The 18,623-nt window shown below is 37.4% G+C and overlaps 1 protein-coding gene across 1 annotated transcript in view; it reads left to right on the forward strand.

The window, feature by feature from the left end:
- LOC125238104 overlaps nt 1-18,623 on the forward strand; it is a 317,546-nt gene that overhangs the window by 132,434 nt on the left and 166,489 nt on the right. The window contains exon 3 of the mRNA XM_048145392.1: nt 14,230-14,293. The gene's annotated coding sequence lies outside the window, so the exon portion shown is untranslated. The remainder of the gene's footprint in view (nt 1-14,229; nt 14,294-18,623) is intronic.

The following is an 18,623-nucleotide window of genomic DNA, read 5'->3' on the forward strand; positions in this document are numbered from 1 at the left end:
GCATCGTTGTTGGTGGCACTCGAATCGAGGTCAAGTCCAACATGAAATATCTTGGACTTGTCCTTGACTCCCGCTGGAACTTCCGCGAGCACTTTGTCCGCCTGACCCCCGACTCATGGCAGCATCGGCCGCACTGAAGCGACTGATGCCCAACATTGGTGGGCCGGAGGTTGCGAGCCGCCGTCTTTATATGGGGGTGGTGCGATCGATGGCCTTGTACGGGGCACCGATCTGGGCGGAGAACCTGGCGGCCCGAAATGTCGCCCTGCTGAAGAGGGCTCAGAGGGCGATGGCGATCAGCGTCGTACGCGGGTATCGCACCACCTCATACGATGCGGCGTGCTTACTAGCGGGAACGCCTCCTTGGAACCTGAAGGCGGAGGCCCAAGCGTCTCTGTATGAGTGGCGTAGGGACCTCCGGCTCCAGGAGTACCATCCTGCGCCCAGAGAAGTAGAGGCACAGAAGCTCCTCGTCCAGCAGTCCATAGTCCTCCAATGGGAGGAACAACTGGCTGAACGAGAGGAAGGACACAGGACTGTCGAGGCAATCCGGCCGGTCTTACAGGACTGGCTGGAGAGAGAATGGGGCTCATTAACCTTCCGGCTGGTGCAGGTGCTTACGGGTCATGGCTGCTTCGGTAGCTACCTGCACCGGTTCGCAAGACGGGAGGTGACAGCCGAGTGCCATCAGTGCAGATGCGACGAGGACACAGCGCAGCATACTCTGGAGGAATGCCCTGCCTGGGCGGGGCAGCGCCGGGACCTCGTGGCAGTGGTGGGAGACGACCTCTCCCTGCCGGCCGTGGTTAAGGCTATGGTCGCCAACGAGAGGTCGTGGAAAGCGGTCCTCTTCTTCTGCGAGGATGTAACGTCGCAGAAGGAGGCGGCGGAAAGGGAAAGGGAGGCAGACCCAGCTTCGCACCCTATCCGCCGTAAGCGCACAGGGGCCCGGAGAAGAGCTTATGCCCACCTCCTCCCCCCCACCTAGTGAAGTCTGGGCAGTGGCGCGGGGGCGTCACTGTCCATTACAAAGGCCGCACAGAGGAGGCGCGCGTGTAGCCCACATGCCGTCTGAGGAGGCAGGGGTAGAGGTTCCTCTCTAGCCCTCACAGAGAAGGGCCCGCTGCAAGTGGTAGGGGCGGGCGGCGCCGGCGTGGTCACGGTTGCGTACTCAAGAGTTCCCGTGGCCACGCTCCATTGGCGGCGCGCAGGCATACCGTTGGTTTTTTAGTGGGTAGCGGCGCCTCTTGCCGAGTCTCACATAACCCGCACAACCTCCCCCAGGTGTGTGGGTATACATAAAGTATTTTCCCAACGCAAAAAAAAAAAAAAAAAAAAGGTTAGAACTGTGATCCTTAAACATACGTACTGCTATCAGAAAAGTAGGTTAGGTTAGGTTAGAACTGTGATCCCTTCAAAAAATAATAAAATTAATTCATGAAATGTTTTATACTGATTGCTAGTTATATTATACTAGTCGTATATCAATAGATAGTTATACCATACCACGGTTATTACAAATAAGTGTTATATGAAATAATGATTATACAAAATAAAAGTTGATATTTTGTGGTTATACCAAATGTTAATTATGTCAAATGAGTGATTATACCCTCTAGATATATACCAAATGTTGTTATATCAAATGTTACTATAACAAAAAAAGTTATAACAATCATTACACACCCAAAAAAAATCAGTCCCCACTTTACATGTACCCTAACAAAGCATTTTTTCCACTTTTTACTTTACCACTTTGTCGGCGTGATTGATATACATACTGGTACCAAATTTCAGCTTTCTAGTGCTAACAGTCACTGAGATTATCCGCGGACGGACGGACGGACGGACGGACGGACGGACGGACGGACGGACGGACGGAAGGACAGACAGACATGGCGAAACTATAAAGGTTCCTAGTTGACTACGGAACCCTAAAAAATCGTGCGTAGAGTTCCTCCGCGCGGAAAAAGTGAAACTCCTCCTCGTTACGGAGCGGAACATGTCGAGCGATCTTCGTTAATTTTACGTGAGGCACGGGTCCCACCGCGAGCTAGTCAGCTATGAGCTATCGGCTATAAAAACGAACAAAAGATAAGCACTCCCGTGCAAATAAAAGAGACACGGCGATATTGATAGGCTATAAACATCGCCGTGTCTCTTTTATTTACAGTGAGTGGTTATCTTCTGTTGGTTTTTATAGCCGATACCTCATAGTTTACTAGCTCGCGGTGGGACTAGTGCCTGAGTTACCTTATTTTATATGTTTAACAATATGTCAGTGTCTCACGGTAATTTTATAATTAAAACTTTGTAAATCTGCATCTTCTGAGCGAGTTCACTCCATCGTAGGCTACGTCTTTGCCTTTGGCTTGTTTGTGGCCTAACCTAACCTAAGCCCATTATTAATAATAATAAAATGTGGATATGTAAATAGGTAACCTTAAAAACCATTCTGTCAAGTGACTGTCATGTTTTTGAGTTTAGTTAGTGTGTGTTTAGTTACTGTGTGTGTGTGTCTGTCTGTCTGTGGCATCGTAGCTCCCGAACGCATGAACCGATTTAGATTTAGTTTTTTTTAATTTGAAATCTGAGTTAGTCCGAGTGTTCTTAGCCATGTTTTATGAAAATCGGTCCACTATGTAGGGGATTTTTTTTTAATTTTAATTTTGTGGTTAGGTTATTACATTTTAGCTTTAAGTACCTGTTTTTTTGAGAGTTTTTCTGTTTTTAAAATATAATACAGGGTGTAACAAAAATGGTGGTGATCCGTTTAAGCGCGTATTCAGTATCGTATTCTCATCAGGAAAAAGTAGGATAAAAATTTTTTTTCGCAAAAAATTTTTTTGTCTTTGTATGGAGATTCGACCGATTCGCGCGGCCCGGCTCATACAAAAGTGAAAATTTTTTTTGCGAAAAAAAAATTTTCTTCTACTTTTTCCTGATAAGAATACGATACTGAGTACGCCCTTAAACGGATCACCACCATTTTTGTTACACTCTGTATATAATTTAACTTTAACTTTGACATGTAAAATTTTTAATTTTATGAATAAATGTATATGAATATGAAATCGGATGGTATTCGAGTTGGTCTCCAAAAATGGTAAGTTAAGTATGACCTATATTTAAATAAACACCCGCATAAGTACTCACGGTTACGCACATTTCTAAATCGTGGACCTCTGATCCCATCGTATACTCCGCAGTAACATGTTCTCTAAAATCCAAGACGTATAGTATTTGTGCGAGGAAATTACGCAAGATTGGGTTCAAAAGCGACGTATAAGCATTTCCTCTTGAGACAGTAACCTAATAAAAACAGCGTGACAACTTTTGGTAACTACTTTAATATGAAATAGGCAGTAAACGAGCAGGCGAGCCGCCTGATGGTAAGCAGTCATCGCCGCCCATGAACATAATCAACATCAGGGGAGCCACTTATGCGTTGCCGACCTTTGAGAACCCTAAATAACTGCTTCTTGAAGAACCCCATAGCGTAAGGGAAACACCTCAGACGGTAGCTCATTCCACAACTTGCAAGTTCTAGGCAAAAACGAGCGAGAGGCCCGTTTGACATTCCTTACACGGACATTTTTTTTAACGAGTCGGAAAAACGTCTAAAAATTACATTACTACCTCCTAAAGTCATATCATCTGACGGATTTGCAAATCTAAACAGCAAAAAAGATTTCACTTTAAAAGTCCCTTAATGTAAGGACTTAAGGAGTAATCTACTTCATTTTTAACCCCCCCGACGCAAAAACAATGGTTTGTTATAAGTTGGAAGTGTCTGTCTGTCTGTCTGTATGTGTGTCTGTCTGTGGCATCGTAGCTCCCGAACGGATGAACCGATTTAGATATCTTTTTTTTTGTTTGAAAGCTGAGTTAGTCGGGAGTGTTCTTAGCCATGTTTCATGAAAATCTGTCCACTATGTCGGGGGTTTTTCAAAATTTTAATTTTGTGGTAATAAGTGTAGATTACTCCTTACATAATTTTTATAATAATAATAATTCTTTATTTCATAATATGTTACATAAGTATGTAATTATTAGACATAAGACTAAATTCTACAATTATAGTAGTAAAAAACTACTAAGTTTACTATTAGGTTTAGTTGTTACATTCGATTTCGTCTATACTCGTATTTAACGTTATTTTTAATACAGTTGCTCAAAAAGTGCCCGTTTTTTGGCTGTTTAGCGTGCGAGAAGTTGTATTTTACGAACTAGTGCGTAAAAAGTATATACGTTCCATTTTACGACTACTTACCGAGCTGTTTTCATATTAGTCTAGTTTACTAAGACAGAATAAAACTATAAACATACTATTAAGTGATTAATATTTAAAACGTTAATATTTCATATGTAATTGTTTACTTTTAGTCATACTAAACATATTTATATAAAATGGTTTATACTTTGAAAAATCGGTCATAATGAGTCGTGTAAACAGAACATGATTGGAACGAAACGCGTCTTCTACTGTCAAAGTAGAGGCGTCTACCATGTTTTAACTTAATGCACGTTCAAAAAACCTCAATATGTTACGCGATTTGTCATAATTATTTTACGTTATTTGCAATACGTCGGGGAATAAATGGATCGATTAAATTAAAATGTAGTTGTACATTAAACAATCGTCCCAAATCGTAAATGTTTATGTTTTTATGGCACCCAATGAAATAAATTATGTTAGATGAATAGCAAACTCGAAAATATGCACGCAAGTTTAAAAGCTTCAAAAATACGCCTTTGAATTGTCAAATAATCCGTCAATGTCCATGGGAAAATTGATAGTTCGGATTGTTTTATTTCGTTGTAAGTAAGTAGTAGTGTTTTTTCGCAACTGTATTAAAACGTTATTTTTATGCGTCAGGTATTATTTTAGTAGGTAGTTTGGCAAATAGATTATCATTTCAATATCGAATGTGTCAACGTTAAACAAGCTTAACAAATCACTTTGTCACTTACATTATTTGTTTGTAATTTACATTCTTTATGTAGAATGATGTCCTTTACCTCCCGTACTAGTTATAAACTGTATCAATTGTTTAAATTGTTGTCTTATCTCACTTACACAAGTGTGGTACGCGTTCGCCTACACGAGCTTAGACTGGGTATTGACACTATTGACCTGTTAGTATACTGTGGGTAATCTGGGTACTGTTTTCCGTCCCACCGGGTAAACAAGGTACCCATACCCTGATTGCGCCTACTTGAGATTCAACGTATTCGGGTTTTAATGTTGTTTAGACTCGGGATCGAAGTTCTCTTAAAACGGACTGTTGACTGTTGAGCTGATTGGATACGAAAACTTTAGCCATAGAGAAAAAAATAAGCATAGAGTGCTCACTAAAATGTTTTAGCGGTTTTTAACCCACGACGCAAAAATATGGTTGTTATAAGGATGACTGCTATGTGTGTCTATCTGTGCGTCTGTCTGTGACACCGAAGCTCCTAAACGGGTGAACCGATTTAGGTGCGGCTTTTCGTATTTGAAAGTTCTTAGACATGTTCTACCAAAATCAGTTCATTCATTTTATTTTATACCTTTTAAAGGTTTTGTGTCGGAGGTTTTTATAAGTTTTAATTTTGTGCATTTTTTAACTTAAAATAAACATGTATAATCTAACCACAAAATTAAAATTTTGAAAAAACCTCCGACCGCGACATACCTAGTAGACCAATTTTCATGAAACATGGATAAGAACACTCCCGACTAATTCAGCTTTCAGACAAAAAAAACGAAATCTAAATCGGTTCATCCGTTCGGGAGCTACGAGGCCACAGACAGACACACACACAGACGGACAAACAGACAGACAGACAGACGGACAGACAGACAGACAGACACGTCAAACTTATAACACCCTGTCGTTTTTGCGTCGGGGGTTAAAAAGAGAACGTAAGAGCTGTAAATATAACAGGGGATGAAAGTTTTTATCACGAATAAGTTTTATTAAAAGTTAGGAACTCTGAAGGGGCTAGGGCTAATTAGTATTCTAAACTAATTATTCATTCATATGAAATAAAATAATATTCTTTTTGGGAAATCCATTTTCAAGAGTGAACCGGCATCTTCTGGGCGAGCTCACTCCATCGTAGGCCACGTCTTTGCCTTTGACTAAATCAATGGCCAAGAGTAAGCCTATTTATAATAAAAAAAATAAAAAAAAAATTCATGCGAACGATGTCGTGTGCCTGTCAGATAGTTTCCTCAATTTCTGTGGCCAAGAATAAGCCCATTTATAATAATAATAAAAAAATGCGAACGAAGTCGTGGGCATCAGATAGTTTCCTCACTTAATTGAAAACCAAAAACCGTCATACTCATAATTTCCATATTTCCGTAAGTTTGATTTGTGCCAACTCAGTAAATTAACCTGTAATTAATTTTCAGTGAAATTCTACGATTATTTAAAACTCGAAGCGATGCAAGCATGAATATTAATTGTATAGTTGTATAATTGTGTAATTGTATAGTTGTAGTAGTTGTGTATTGTGTAGTTGTTAATTGTTTGTTGTATAGTATGTAATTGTATGTACGTTAATATATTATATGTCTAAGCTTTTGATTGATATTTCAAAATTGGTCTCTTAATGCACCGCCTACAATCTTCTCTGCTTTGCCCAAAGGTTGACTGGTAGAGAATGCCTCATGGCATTAAGTTCGCCTTTTGTACACTAAGTTGTTCTTTTGTGCAATAAAGTTTAAATAAATAATAAATAAATAAATATTTATTACTTCCAGCAAAAACCAATGCAAATAAAATTATTGAATTATTGAATATGTATAAATAATGTCATCATTGTTCAGAATGCTACAATAGTCCAATATTTGCACGAGTAGTTATTTATTTTTCTCAAACATGGTATGAAATATTGATGTTATGTGCCTTATAATTGGCAGCGAAGTATGACGTTGCAGGTGCGGCTAGGACGATTGATAGATAATGGAATTTCATACAAACCTTGCAGGCCAAGGCCGGCAAAGTCTTCTTTATTAATTTCCAAACACAGATAATTGTGACATAACATCCAGGTATTTAGCCAATAAAAAAAAAAAACTATAAGGGGCTTTATAGGCGTGCCGACTGCAACTGGTACGGGCCCTAGACAATATTTGATTTTGGGTGCGTTTTCATACAAAAAAAAAAATTTTCGTTTTTTCTTAATTTTTTTTTAATTTTTTGTTTTTTTATAGGCGTATTACGGGGCATTAAAGGGGAACGAAAATTCAATTATTTTTGCGCTACGACGCACCGTTTAGGAGATACAGCCATCCAAAGTTACTATTTTCAGTAGACTTTATTTATTTCATACCATGTTTGAGAAAAGCACTATACATACCTCGGCAGGAAATGGGGTTGCCCGCCTCAGACCTATGCTGTCTATATGTCTTCGGCCGGCAACCCCATTTGTCCCGGCCTCTGTAGTAAAGTAATGTACTATTACAAGGGGTCAAAGTTGTTGTTTAACCACACGTGCCAATATTAATACACAAGCAAGCGAAAGATTCCAATATTGAGCGAGCGTAGCGAGTGGTTCAAAAAGTGGAATCTTGAGCGTTGCGAGGGTATCAAGGCACGAAGGTTAAACAAACTTTGCCACCGAGTGAAATACAACATTTTACACCGCACCAATACTATGAAAATATGAACTGTAAAACATCAAAATAAATAAAATACTTCAATTTATTTAACGTTTATGATTCAAAATCATCATTTATACGTGAATTCCAACACCCAGCTTTAGACTTCAAGATAAAATTTGTATGAAATTACTTTGCACTCTTGTGGATAAAATGTAATTTTGCTATCTGTTTTCGAATAGCAAAGTAAGCCTTTACTGTTTGGTGTGCGAAAAACGAATTAAACCACGAACCTAGAGAATGAACAAACTTCACAAGGCCACATACTGTAAACCTTCGTACAATACACGTACGAAGAGTGAATCCTTCCGCACAGAAGAAGTGAAACTTCGTAAATCGTAATGTATTGTTTTTTCAAAATTCCAGTTAGGAACACTGAGCGTTGGAAGTTCCATTAGAAGTTTCACTTCCAAAAAAAAACGCCTTTCATTTCGAGTTTTCTCTTTTTTGTAATTGTGTCCATGTCCAATAAAGATCTTTTTACTTTTTCCTATCTTTATTACACCTTTTTAGGGTTCCGTAGTCAACTAGGAACCCTTATAGTTTCGCCATGTCTGTCTGTCCGTCCGTCCGTCCGTCCGTCCGTCCGCGGATAATCTCAGTAACCGTTAGCACTAGAAAGCTGAAATTTGGTACCAATATGTATATCAATCACGCCAACAAAGTGCAAAAATAAAAAATGGAAAAAATGTTTTATTGGGGCTGATATTTTTTTTCATTCCAACCCCATCATGTGATATATTTTTGGATAGGTATTTAAAAATGAATAAGGGTTTACTAAGATCGATTTTTGATAATATTAATATTTTCGGAAATAATCGCTCCTAAAGGAAAAAAAAGTGCGTCCCCCCCTCTAACTTTCGAACCATATGTTTAAAAAATATGAAATAAATCACAAAAGTTGAACTTTATAGAGACTTTCTAGGAAAATTGTTTTGAACTTGATAGGTTCAGTAGTTTTTGAGAAAGATACGGAAAACTACGGAACCCTACACTGAGCGTGGCCCGACACGCTTTTGGCCGGTTTTTACTTTTACCTTTTAACCTCCTTATAGTCCTTATTATAAAAAAGTGACCGTGTTTTGTCTCTTTTTGTCAAGTTGACTTATGTATTTGTTAGAAAGGGACAAAACACTGTTTGACTAATCAGCTTAGTGACATATAAAATGCATGAGGGGGAAAATCCCCCCATTCACGGTACGATATATCTGTACTGTACGATCTCTTTGGTAAAAATCTTGGGATTAGTTGTCAAAGCTTACCCCAGGCTCCCATGAGCAGTGGCAAATGCCGGGATAACGCAAGGAGGATGATGAAATCGTAAAATCTGATCAGTAATTAATCTTAAAATTGTCGTTTTAATTTTATTTATTCTCACGATAAATTAAAGATTAATCCGTAAGCTTACAGATTGGGTACGGTTTTGAGTAGTGCCTCCGTAAATTGGTTCGTTGGTTTGCACGTTAATTGAAATACGTGTTCATTATGCTGCGTGATGGAAAATGGGTAGAGCGTGAACTTAAGACGCTACCGGAGCGAAAATGCTAAAATGGAAAGGATACTAGTGTTATTATCTAGATTCATGGAAAACAAATGTCCATTCAGAACAACTCTGTTAAAAGATATTGCGAAAAAATCTTAAAAATCGAGGTTCCGCTCTCGACTGCTTCCTCCTTCAAAACTTAATCAATCGTAACGAAATTTGAGAATCTGAATAACAATAAAATAATCTGTTTCTAACCGTTTAGTTTTTTTGGCTAATTGTTACCAATTTAGAATACCACACCTTTTATTGCGTCATAGAATTGGAGCAATTTATTGTTGTGTGCGTGTATAGGCCGCCATTAAGTAATTTTGAATTATTTGAAAGCATAATGGAATCTGTGCTACTGAAAATATCGCCTTCCAGCAAGAAATTACTTATTTGCGGCGACTTTAATGTAAATATTTTAGAAAATTCGACATTAAGTTGTAGGCTGTTGAATTTTTTCAAATCATGTAATCTGAACCACATTTTTATGGAGCCTACTAGAGTGACTGCTACTAGTGCAACCTGTATAGATAATATTTTCACAGATATTTTTCCTATTACAAAAAATGTAATCAGCAATTTAGAGTCCGACCATTTAGGTCAATTAATGGTATTTGAAGCTGCTAGGAAAAATACCTTGAAAAAACAGATAACTTTTGTACCAGTAACCTCGGACCGCGTGGAAAGAATGAAACAGAGTTTAGTTCAGGCGCTACCCGTTCTGTCTCCAAACATGAGTCCTAATGATATGTATAATTCATTCTTTCACACATATATGGAAAATTATAATACGATATTTACAACAAAAACGGTCACGGTTAGTGATGCATCAGTTTTTAGTGAGTGGGCAACTGCAGAGTTACATCAACAAAGACGTGCATTGTATGCCTTGTATGAGGAACGGCGGTTTAATACGAGTGATGAATTTAAAGAACATGTCAAACAATTTTCGAAACAGTTTAAATTAGATTGTCATACCGCTAAACGTAATTATTTAAGCAAGAAAATTAAAAGTAGTTCCGATATAATTAAAGCAACGTGGAATGTAATTAACGTGGAGACTGGTCGATCAAAGCAAAGAACAAATGAACTGAAATTAAAAATTGATGGCAAAATTGTAGATTCCAATTTAGAAGTAGCAACAGAATTTGAAAAGTTCTTCACTGATATACCAGTTTCCACAACTAGGCACTTAAATTCATCACCTGCATCTGCCGTTACACTGTTAGAAGATAATGTCACAGAATGTAGTAGAGACCTTGTATTTGAACATGTTAGTACCTCAGATATAATTAAGGCATTTCAATCAATTAATGTTAAAAAAACTTGTGACCTTTGGGGAGTCTCTGTCCATGGTGTTAAATCTTTAATAGAAATTGTAGCGCCTGACTTGGTAGTTATCTTTAATAACAGTGTTGATTGTGGTGAGTTTCCTGATCTTATGAAACACAGTAAAGTCATTCCATTATTTAAATCTGGTAGCACATCCGACCCCACTAATTTTAGACCGATATCAGTGTTACCGACATTCAGCAAAATTTTTGAAAAGTTAGTGTTATTTCAGCTATTGCAACATTTTAACATCAATAATCTAATGCACAATAAACAATTTGGTTTTACACGGGGTCGCTCAACAACCGACGCTGGTGTTGAGCTAATCAAACAGATTTTCGATGCCTGGGAGGAGTCACAGGATGCCTTGGGTATCTTCTGTGATTTATCTAAGGCTTTCGATTGCGTCTGTCATGAAACACTGATCAGGAAATTGCACTACTATGGAGTGAGAGGATCGGCACTGAATTTAGTCAAATCTTACTTACACGATAGAATACAAAGGGTCGACGTGAATGGACAGCGCTCACCGGGGTCACTAGTCTCTATGGGTGTACCGCAGGGATCAATATTGGGGCCTTTCCTGTTCCTTATCTACATTAATGACCTGCCATATCTTGTAAAGACCCACCATGATATAGTATTGTTTGCAGATGATACTTCCCTTATTTTCAAAGTCAAACGTCAGCAACAAACTTGTGAAAATGTAAACAATGCTATTTCCGAAGTAGTTAATTGGTTTAGTGTTAATAACTTATTGTTAAATGAGAAAAAGACTAAATGTATTAAGTTTGTAACGAGTAATGCTAAAAATGAACAAGCAAGTGTCGTTGTGAAGGATGAGGAATTGGAACTGGTAGATAGTACAGTTTTTCTTGGCATAACTTTAGATTCTAAACTTCAGTGGGGTCCCCATATTGCTACCCTCTCGAATAGACTGAGCTCTGCAGCATTTGCAGTGAGCAAGATCCGTCAGTTAACAGACGTGGAAACAGCTCGATTAGTTTATTTTAGTTACTTTCACAGCATTATGTCATATGGTATTTTACTATGGGGCAGTGCTTCAGAGATAAATACCATATTTGTTCTGCAGAAGAGGGCTATTCGAGCAATATACAAAATGAACCATAGAGACTCACTTAGAGATAAGTTTAAGGACATTAATATAATGACAGTGCATTGTCAATATATTTATGAGAATATTATGTATGTACATAAAAACATTTGTAAATTTAAGAAAAACTGTGATGTACATAATATAAACACTAGAAATAAGCATAAGCTTGCAGTGGCCTTCACTCGGCTCCATAAAATTAAAAAATCATTCATGGTTAATTGTGTAAGATTTTATAACAAACTTCCTAATGCCATCACTGAACTGTCTTTTAATCGATTTAAACATTATGTAAAGCGTATACTGATCTCTAAAGCCTACTATAGCACACAAGACTACATGAATGATGAAACACTGTGGGATACAAGTATTGCTGAAAACCATTAATTATATAGCTTATTAATGATGATATTGATAATTCAATGTATTTTTACACAATTTTTTTGACATTTAGAATTTATTCTAGAAGTTTTTATACTAGTATTTTTTTTATACAATTTAGATTGATATCATTTTATTAAATCAATGTAGTTTTAAAACAATATTGTTTATTGCACCAATAAATTGCTCTGATATTTAGAATAAGATGAATATTGTACACTGTTGACAATTTAAAAGTGCTTATTGTAAGCCTATTTGAATAAAGAATATTTTGATTGATTGATTGATTGATTGATTCATAATCAATAAGACCGTTTTTGGAAATTTTTGATTGGCTCTAGCGTCTTTAAAAATAAGAATATCAAAAAAATCAAAACGGTCCGACACAGATAAAAATAAAAATAATGCGTGTTGAAAAAAATATTGCTGTATCTTCAAAAACCAGGGAGGAAATAGTCGAGAGCGTTTGTATGGAGAATTGACCCCTCCTGTATCGTCTTAACATGTTCGTTCATCATCACTTTCATCACCCATTCTAGGTCGTCAGTATGCTATATTTCTATCATACAATTTGGACGTTTTACTAGTTACTTGTTATACAAGGGTGCAAAGTTGTATTTTAAGGCCGAGTGCGGAATTGAAAAACGAGCAAACGAAAGTATGAGTTCGAGTATTGGATCCTGAACTTGCAATTTTTCAACACTGAAATAATAGTACATTGTGCAACAAGGGGAGGAAGTTGACGTTGAGTTCTAACGAGAGTAAGTTAAATCGCGACGGCTTGCCGGAGAGCCCGTTTTATGAAATTTATTAGAGTACAAATGTAGTCCTAAAAGCTTTTCCTTCGTATTTTTCCGGAAACCTTTGTACTCTCAGACGAAGGATACTATAGACTTGACGCAAGGGTACACCCGTAAGGGACAGATATAGAATAATGGAGCGAATTTAAGAATCACTAAAAATGGCTGACAGTTTACCATACACAACCTACGTAATTTGGGCGGATAATAAGCTTGACAAGTGACGTCCTTATTGTTTGCACATTGTTTGCCACAAACTCGTTTGTGTCAGCGGCGGAAAAGTGAAACTATGACAAAGACAAAAAATAACATTTTGCTCTCTGTCACTCTTATTATAATTTGTATGTGACCGTCTCGTTCGGTAGTGGTATTATTATTTGGCTGTCTAGTCTATAGTATCCTTTGTTTAAGTTCGTACTTATTTGTCATGCTAGTTCAGACAGTGTCAGCAGCCTACGTCTTGTACTGAGACTGACTGAAAATAGCATACGTTTGTACGTTTCCATCCGTAGGAAGGGCTTTCCGCACTACATCTGTATGCGCTTTAAAACAAATTCTCTTTCGCAAACGCTCCGACTGTAGAAAGAGCTCCTTGCCGAGGTTTTCTTCAGAATCTACTGTCCGCATTTATTAAAAAAAAACAGCCAAGAGCGTGTCGAGCCACGCTCAGTGTAGGGTTCCGTAGTTTCCTGTATTTTACTCAATAACTACTCAACCTAGCAAGTTCAAAATAATTTTCCTAGAAAGTTCTACTTTTGTGATTTTTTTCATATTTTTGAAACATATTTTATTTTTTATTTTAGTAGCGATTATTTGCGAAAATATTAATTTTATCAAAAAACGATTTTAGTAAACCCCTATTAATTTTTTTAAATACCTACAACAATATATCACACGTTGGGGTAGGAAAAAAAATCAGTCCCCAGTTCATTATGTAGGGGGGGTATTTTTTCCACTTTTTATTTTACCACTTTGTCGGCGTGATTGATATACATATTGGTACCTACCAAATTTCAGCTTTCTAGTGCTAACGGTCACAGGTATTATCCGCGGACGGACGGACAGACATGGCGAAACTATAATGGTTCCTAGTTGACTACGGCACCCTAAAAAGAGTGTAGGTACAGATTCTGAATAGTTCGCAAGGCGTATTTAACACCTCTGGAATGTCTTGGCTGTATAGGCTACGGCGACTGATTACCATCAAGCAGGCTTTATGCTTTTTTACCGTAGGTATCAGTGGCGGCTGGTGAAAATTTTTGCTAGGCAACACTGAGCAAAGAGAAACCTACCTTAACATTAGGTACTTTACTAGTAATTAATTTTAGGCAAGCCGGTGGGAATCGGCTTGTATGGACCAGCCGCTGCTGGTAGGTATTTAGAACACAACTGAGTATAATATGTTTGTTTGTTGCAGGCGGATGGGCGTCACCAATCTCCCAAAATCCAGTCGCCTCGACCCTCCCCTGAACGCGCCGCAGGTAACCACCTTTTGTAATAATAGGGATGAGATGATGACTACATAAAAAACCGGCCAAGAGCGTCTCGGGCCACGCTCAGTGTAGGGTTCCGTAGTTTTCCGTATTTTTCTCAAAAACTACTGAACCTATCAAGTTCAAAACAATTTTCCTAGAAAGTCTTTATAAAGTTATACTTTTGTGATTTTTTTCATATTTTTAAACATGCGGTTCAAAAGTTAGAGGGTTATTTAAAATAATAATGATTAAAATAGATTCATAACTTCTCAAGCAATAGTGGTTTAAAGTTAACTCGAAAATCGAGCATTTTAGTAAACTTTCAAAAAAATTCTTAGAGGAAGTGTAATAAATGTTATAGTATGCTATATATTCGTGAACTACTCAGTAAGCCCTTTTATTTGATACCCCACACGGCATGGTTTGATGAAAAAAATTTTTTTCTTTGTATGCGATTTTTGATTGCCGGGGTGCGGGGAAGGGGACCACAAAACTGGTTGGCAACATGTGTTTATATGGTGCCCGGGATCTATAAAATATATATCTGAAGTCAGAATGAGGTGCGCTATTTTTGCAAACGAACATCCCCTTGGAGCCTGCTCTATTATGTACAATAAAGTGTTTACATACATACATACATAAAACATTTTCTTCACTTTTTATTTTTGCACTTTGTCGGCGTGATTGATATACATATTGGTACCAAATTTCAGCTTTCTAGCGCTAACGGTCACTGAGATTATCCGCGGACGGACGGACGGACAGAAAGACATGGCGAAACTATAAGGGTTCCTAGTTGACTACGGAACCCTAAAAATGGCATTCTGTTTGGTCTGTCAGTTAGATCATCCAAAATACTGAACACATATCGCTTTTTCTAATTAATGAAAAAATACAAAGATATAGAGCGTTAAAGTACCGGAGTGGGGGCTTGTGACATCACTTCTAAGTAAAAATTGTACTTAGGCGTGACGTCACGCGAAACTTCAACGCACTGTACCTTCGTCATTTTTCGTTTACGAGAAAAAAGAAAAAATACGTGTCTAAAATTCTTTGATAATCTAACTGACGGACTAAATTTTTTTTTTCTCGTCTCGCCTATTACTTATTAAGTTAATTATATTTTATATTCAATAGGAATTATTAAACGTCCTTATAAAGTTCTACTTTTGTGATTTTTTTCATATTTTATAAACATATGGTTCAAAAGTTAGAGGGGGGGGGGGGGGGACGCACTTTTTTTCCTTTAGGAGCGATTATTTCCGAAAATATTAATATTATCAAAAAACGATCTTAGTAAAACCTTATTCATTTTTAAATACCTATCCAACAATATATCACACGTTGGGGTTGGAATAAAATAAAATTCCATTTTTTTTTTGTGGCGTAGGCGAGAGGCTGGCAACCTGTCACTGCAATGTCACAATTTGGATTTCTTTCAACCCCTTTTTGCCAAGAGTGGCACTGAAACTCATTAGTTCATGTGCTCTGCCTACCCCTTTCTGGGATACAGGCGTGATTATATGTATGTATGTTTATTTTTTCACTTTGTTGGCTTGATTAATATACATATTGGTACCAAATTTCAGCTTTCTAGTGCTACCGGTTACTGAGATTATCCGCGGACGGACGGACAGACAGACATGGCGAAACTATAAGGGTTCCTAGTTGACTACGGAAGCCTAAAAAACTAAATTCAGTATTGATGTTGAACCTGTTTGCCACCGACGTGGTATAAAAAAAAAAAAAACTTCTCAGGATTAAAAATACAAATTAACTAAATGAAGCTTGGAATCATTTTATAAACAAGGGAGTTAAATATTTATTTGTGAGTGTGTTTAGTAAAACGTCCCTCTTTTTCGGTTACCATTAAGGCGAGATTTACTTGTATCTTTATATGAATAAACTGACAAAGCGGCTTTATAGCAATCTACAACGTGGGACGATTTCCCGTGCACACTCACATTTTTACAAGCATTTATTTAACTTGTCTTGTTAGTATGTTAGTTTGGGTCAAAACGTAGAAGCTAAATTTGACCCACTTCACGGTTTCTGATTGAGCTGAACTTTTGCACACATATGTAAATCACGTGACAATGCAATATTATGGTATCATGGAGCTGATCGGATGATGGAGCAGAAAGGTGGTCATATGAACTCTGTTATGAAACGTCGTATCCCCATCGAGTAAGGGGTTTTTAGAAACGCCTCGGAAAGCAGCAGATGACAGTTGAAAGAAAGGTACAGTCGGCGATAAAAGCTTGCTCCAAAAATGAAATTTTGCAAAAAAACTTATTTATGTCTCTGGTAACTTGTGTACTTCGATATAATAATAATCGTATATAATATATAATCGATATATAATCGTATCGGCCTATCCGCCCCATCTCATATATTTTACGATATTATCCAAACCCCCGCAAAGGGTCGCGTAATGGGGGATGTAATAATCCAACACGACTGCGCCAGATAAGTGACATATGGACATTATGTACGAAGGACACATTCAGAGTGTAGTACTACAGATAGTTGTTAACACTTAAATGCATAGTGATATGTATACCCGTGAAAACTGTTTTGTGGGACTCTGTTCTAATGTAAACTGTTTATTTGTGTGTTAATAAATAAATATTAATAAATAAATATTAATAAATATTAATACCGGGTGCCCGGTAATTAATGGACAACCTTTTAACCACCAAGAGGGCACCTTATACTGGTCCAGAAAATCGACATTAAGGTTTAGTAAAAGTCGCCTGGTTTTCGAGATTTTCACACTTTTTAAAATTTTAGTAGTATTAAAATTTTAAAAAGTGTGAAAATCTCGGAAACCAGGCGACTTTTACTAAACCTTAATGTCGATTTTCAGGACCAGTATAAGGTGCCCTCTTGGTGGTTAAAAGGTTGTCCATTAATTACCTGGCACCCTGTATAAGGTGTTAACAAATTAATCACGGATATTTTTTACGGCTGATAGTACTCCGTTCCTGGAGTATATTTATGTATGAAACATTATGGGTTTGTTATGTTTTTTTGGAGAAAACTAGGAAACAAATTTGCTACGTTAAAACACCCTGTTAGTGTAGTCATTTAATGAAAACTCATTGAACAGGTTTTAGTATATTTTAACTGCAACTGGCCAGTCTTTCCGCTGAACCATATTGACATATTATTGACATGAGTAACGTCAGCTAGTGATAGTCTAATTGTCAAGTTAAATATAAACGGTGATTATTTTTAGATGAAAATTACAATTTTTTTTTGTTCGGTAAATGAAAACAAAAAAATCATACAAAAAGTTTTTTAAATTTATAATGATAGTTAGTTGTTTTAATGTTAATTAACGTCCCTTAAAATACCAACTGACTACATACATACAATCACGCCTGTTTCCCATATAGGGGTAGGCAGAGCACATGAAACTGCTAAAGTTACAGTGCCACTCTTGGCAAATAAGGGGTTGAAAGAAAACGAAACTGTGACATTGCAGTGACAGGTTGCCAGCCTCTCGCCTACGCCACAATTTACCCCATATCCCACAGTCGCCTTCTACGACACCCACGGGAAGAAAGGGGGTGGTGAAATTCTTAACCCGTCACCACACGGGTGACCAGTGACTAATTTGTTAAAATTCATGCATTATTGACTCTATTGACAGCACGTCAAAATTCAAACTTGAATAAATCTTTGTCAAGTTCATGCATTTAAGGGTTAACCTCCGACGCAAAAACGACGGAGTGTTATAAGTTTGATGTGTCCGTCTGTCTGTCTATTTGTGTGTGTGTCTGTCTGTGGCATCGTAGCTCCCGAACGGATGAACCGTTTTAGGTTTAGTTTTTTTTGTTTGAAATCTGAATTAGTCGGGAGTGTTCTTAGCCATGTTTCATGAAAATCGGTCCACTATGTAGCGGTCGGCGGTTGTTCAAAATTTTAATTTATACATACCATTTCAAATAAAGGCCAGTATCATGATGTGAACCCAGGAAGTTCCAAAGCAGATACCAATTAGGCAAAAGCAACCTTTTCAACGTAACAAGACTGTCGATTTATCAACCCTGGTTTCCCTGTCCCAGCTATTTGTGAAATTAAATTAGCCCAGGTCATGATCGGAGTGAACCGGCACCAAAGATATCAAAAATAAGGACAAGGCACCCCATACAATAGTTTTGCTATTTAAAATAAATATTGCCTTACATAGTTTGATTTAATCACACGGTAAAGTCAACAATGCTTGTGTTGTGGCTATTAAACAAAGATATATATAATAGGTATATAATACTAATATTTATTTAGTTACATAGACCCATGACTCAGGAATCAATATCTGTGCTCATCA

Source organism: Leguminivora glycinivorella, chromosome 22 (genome assembly GCF_023078275.1).
Source record: "Leguminivora glycinivorella isolate SPB_JAAS2020 chromosome 22, LegGlyc_1.1, whole genome shotgun sequence".
NCBI classification, from domain to species: domain Eukaryota; kingdom Metazoa; phylum Arthropoda; class Insecta; order Lepidoptera; family Tortricidae; genus Leguminivora; species Leguminivora glycinivorella.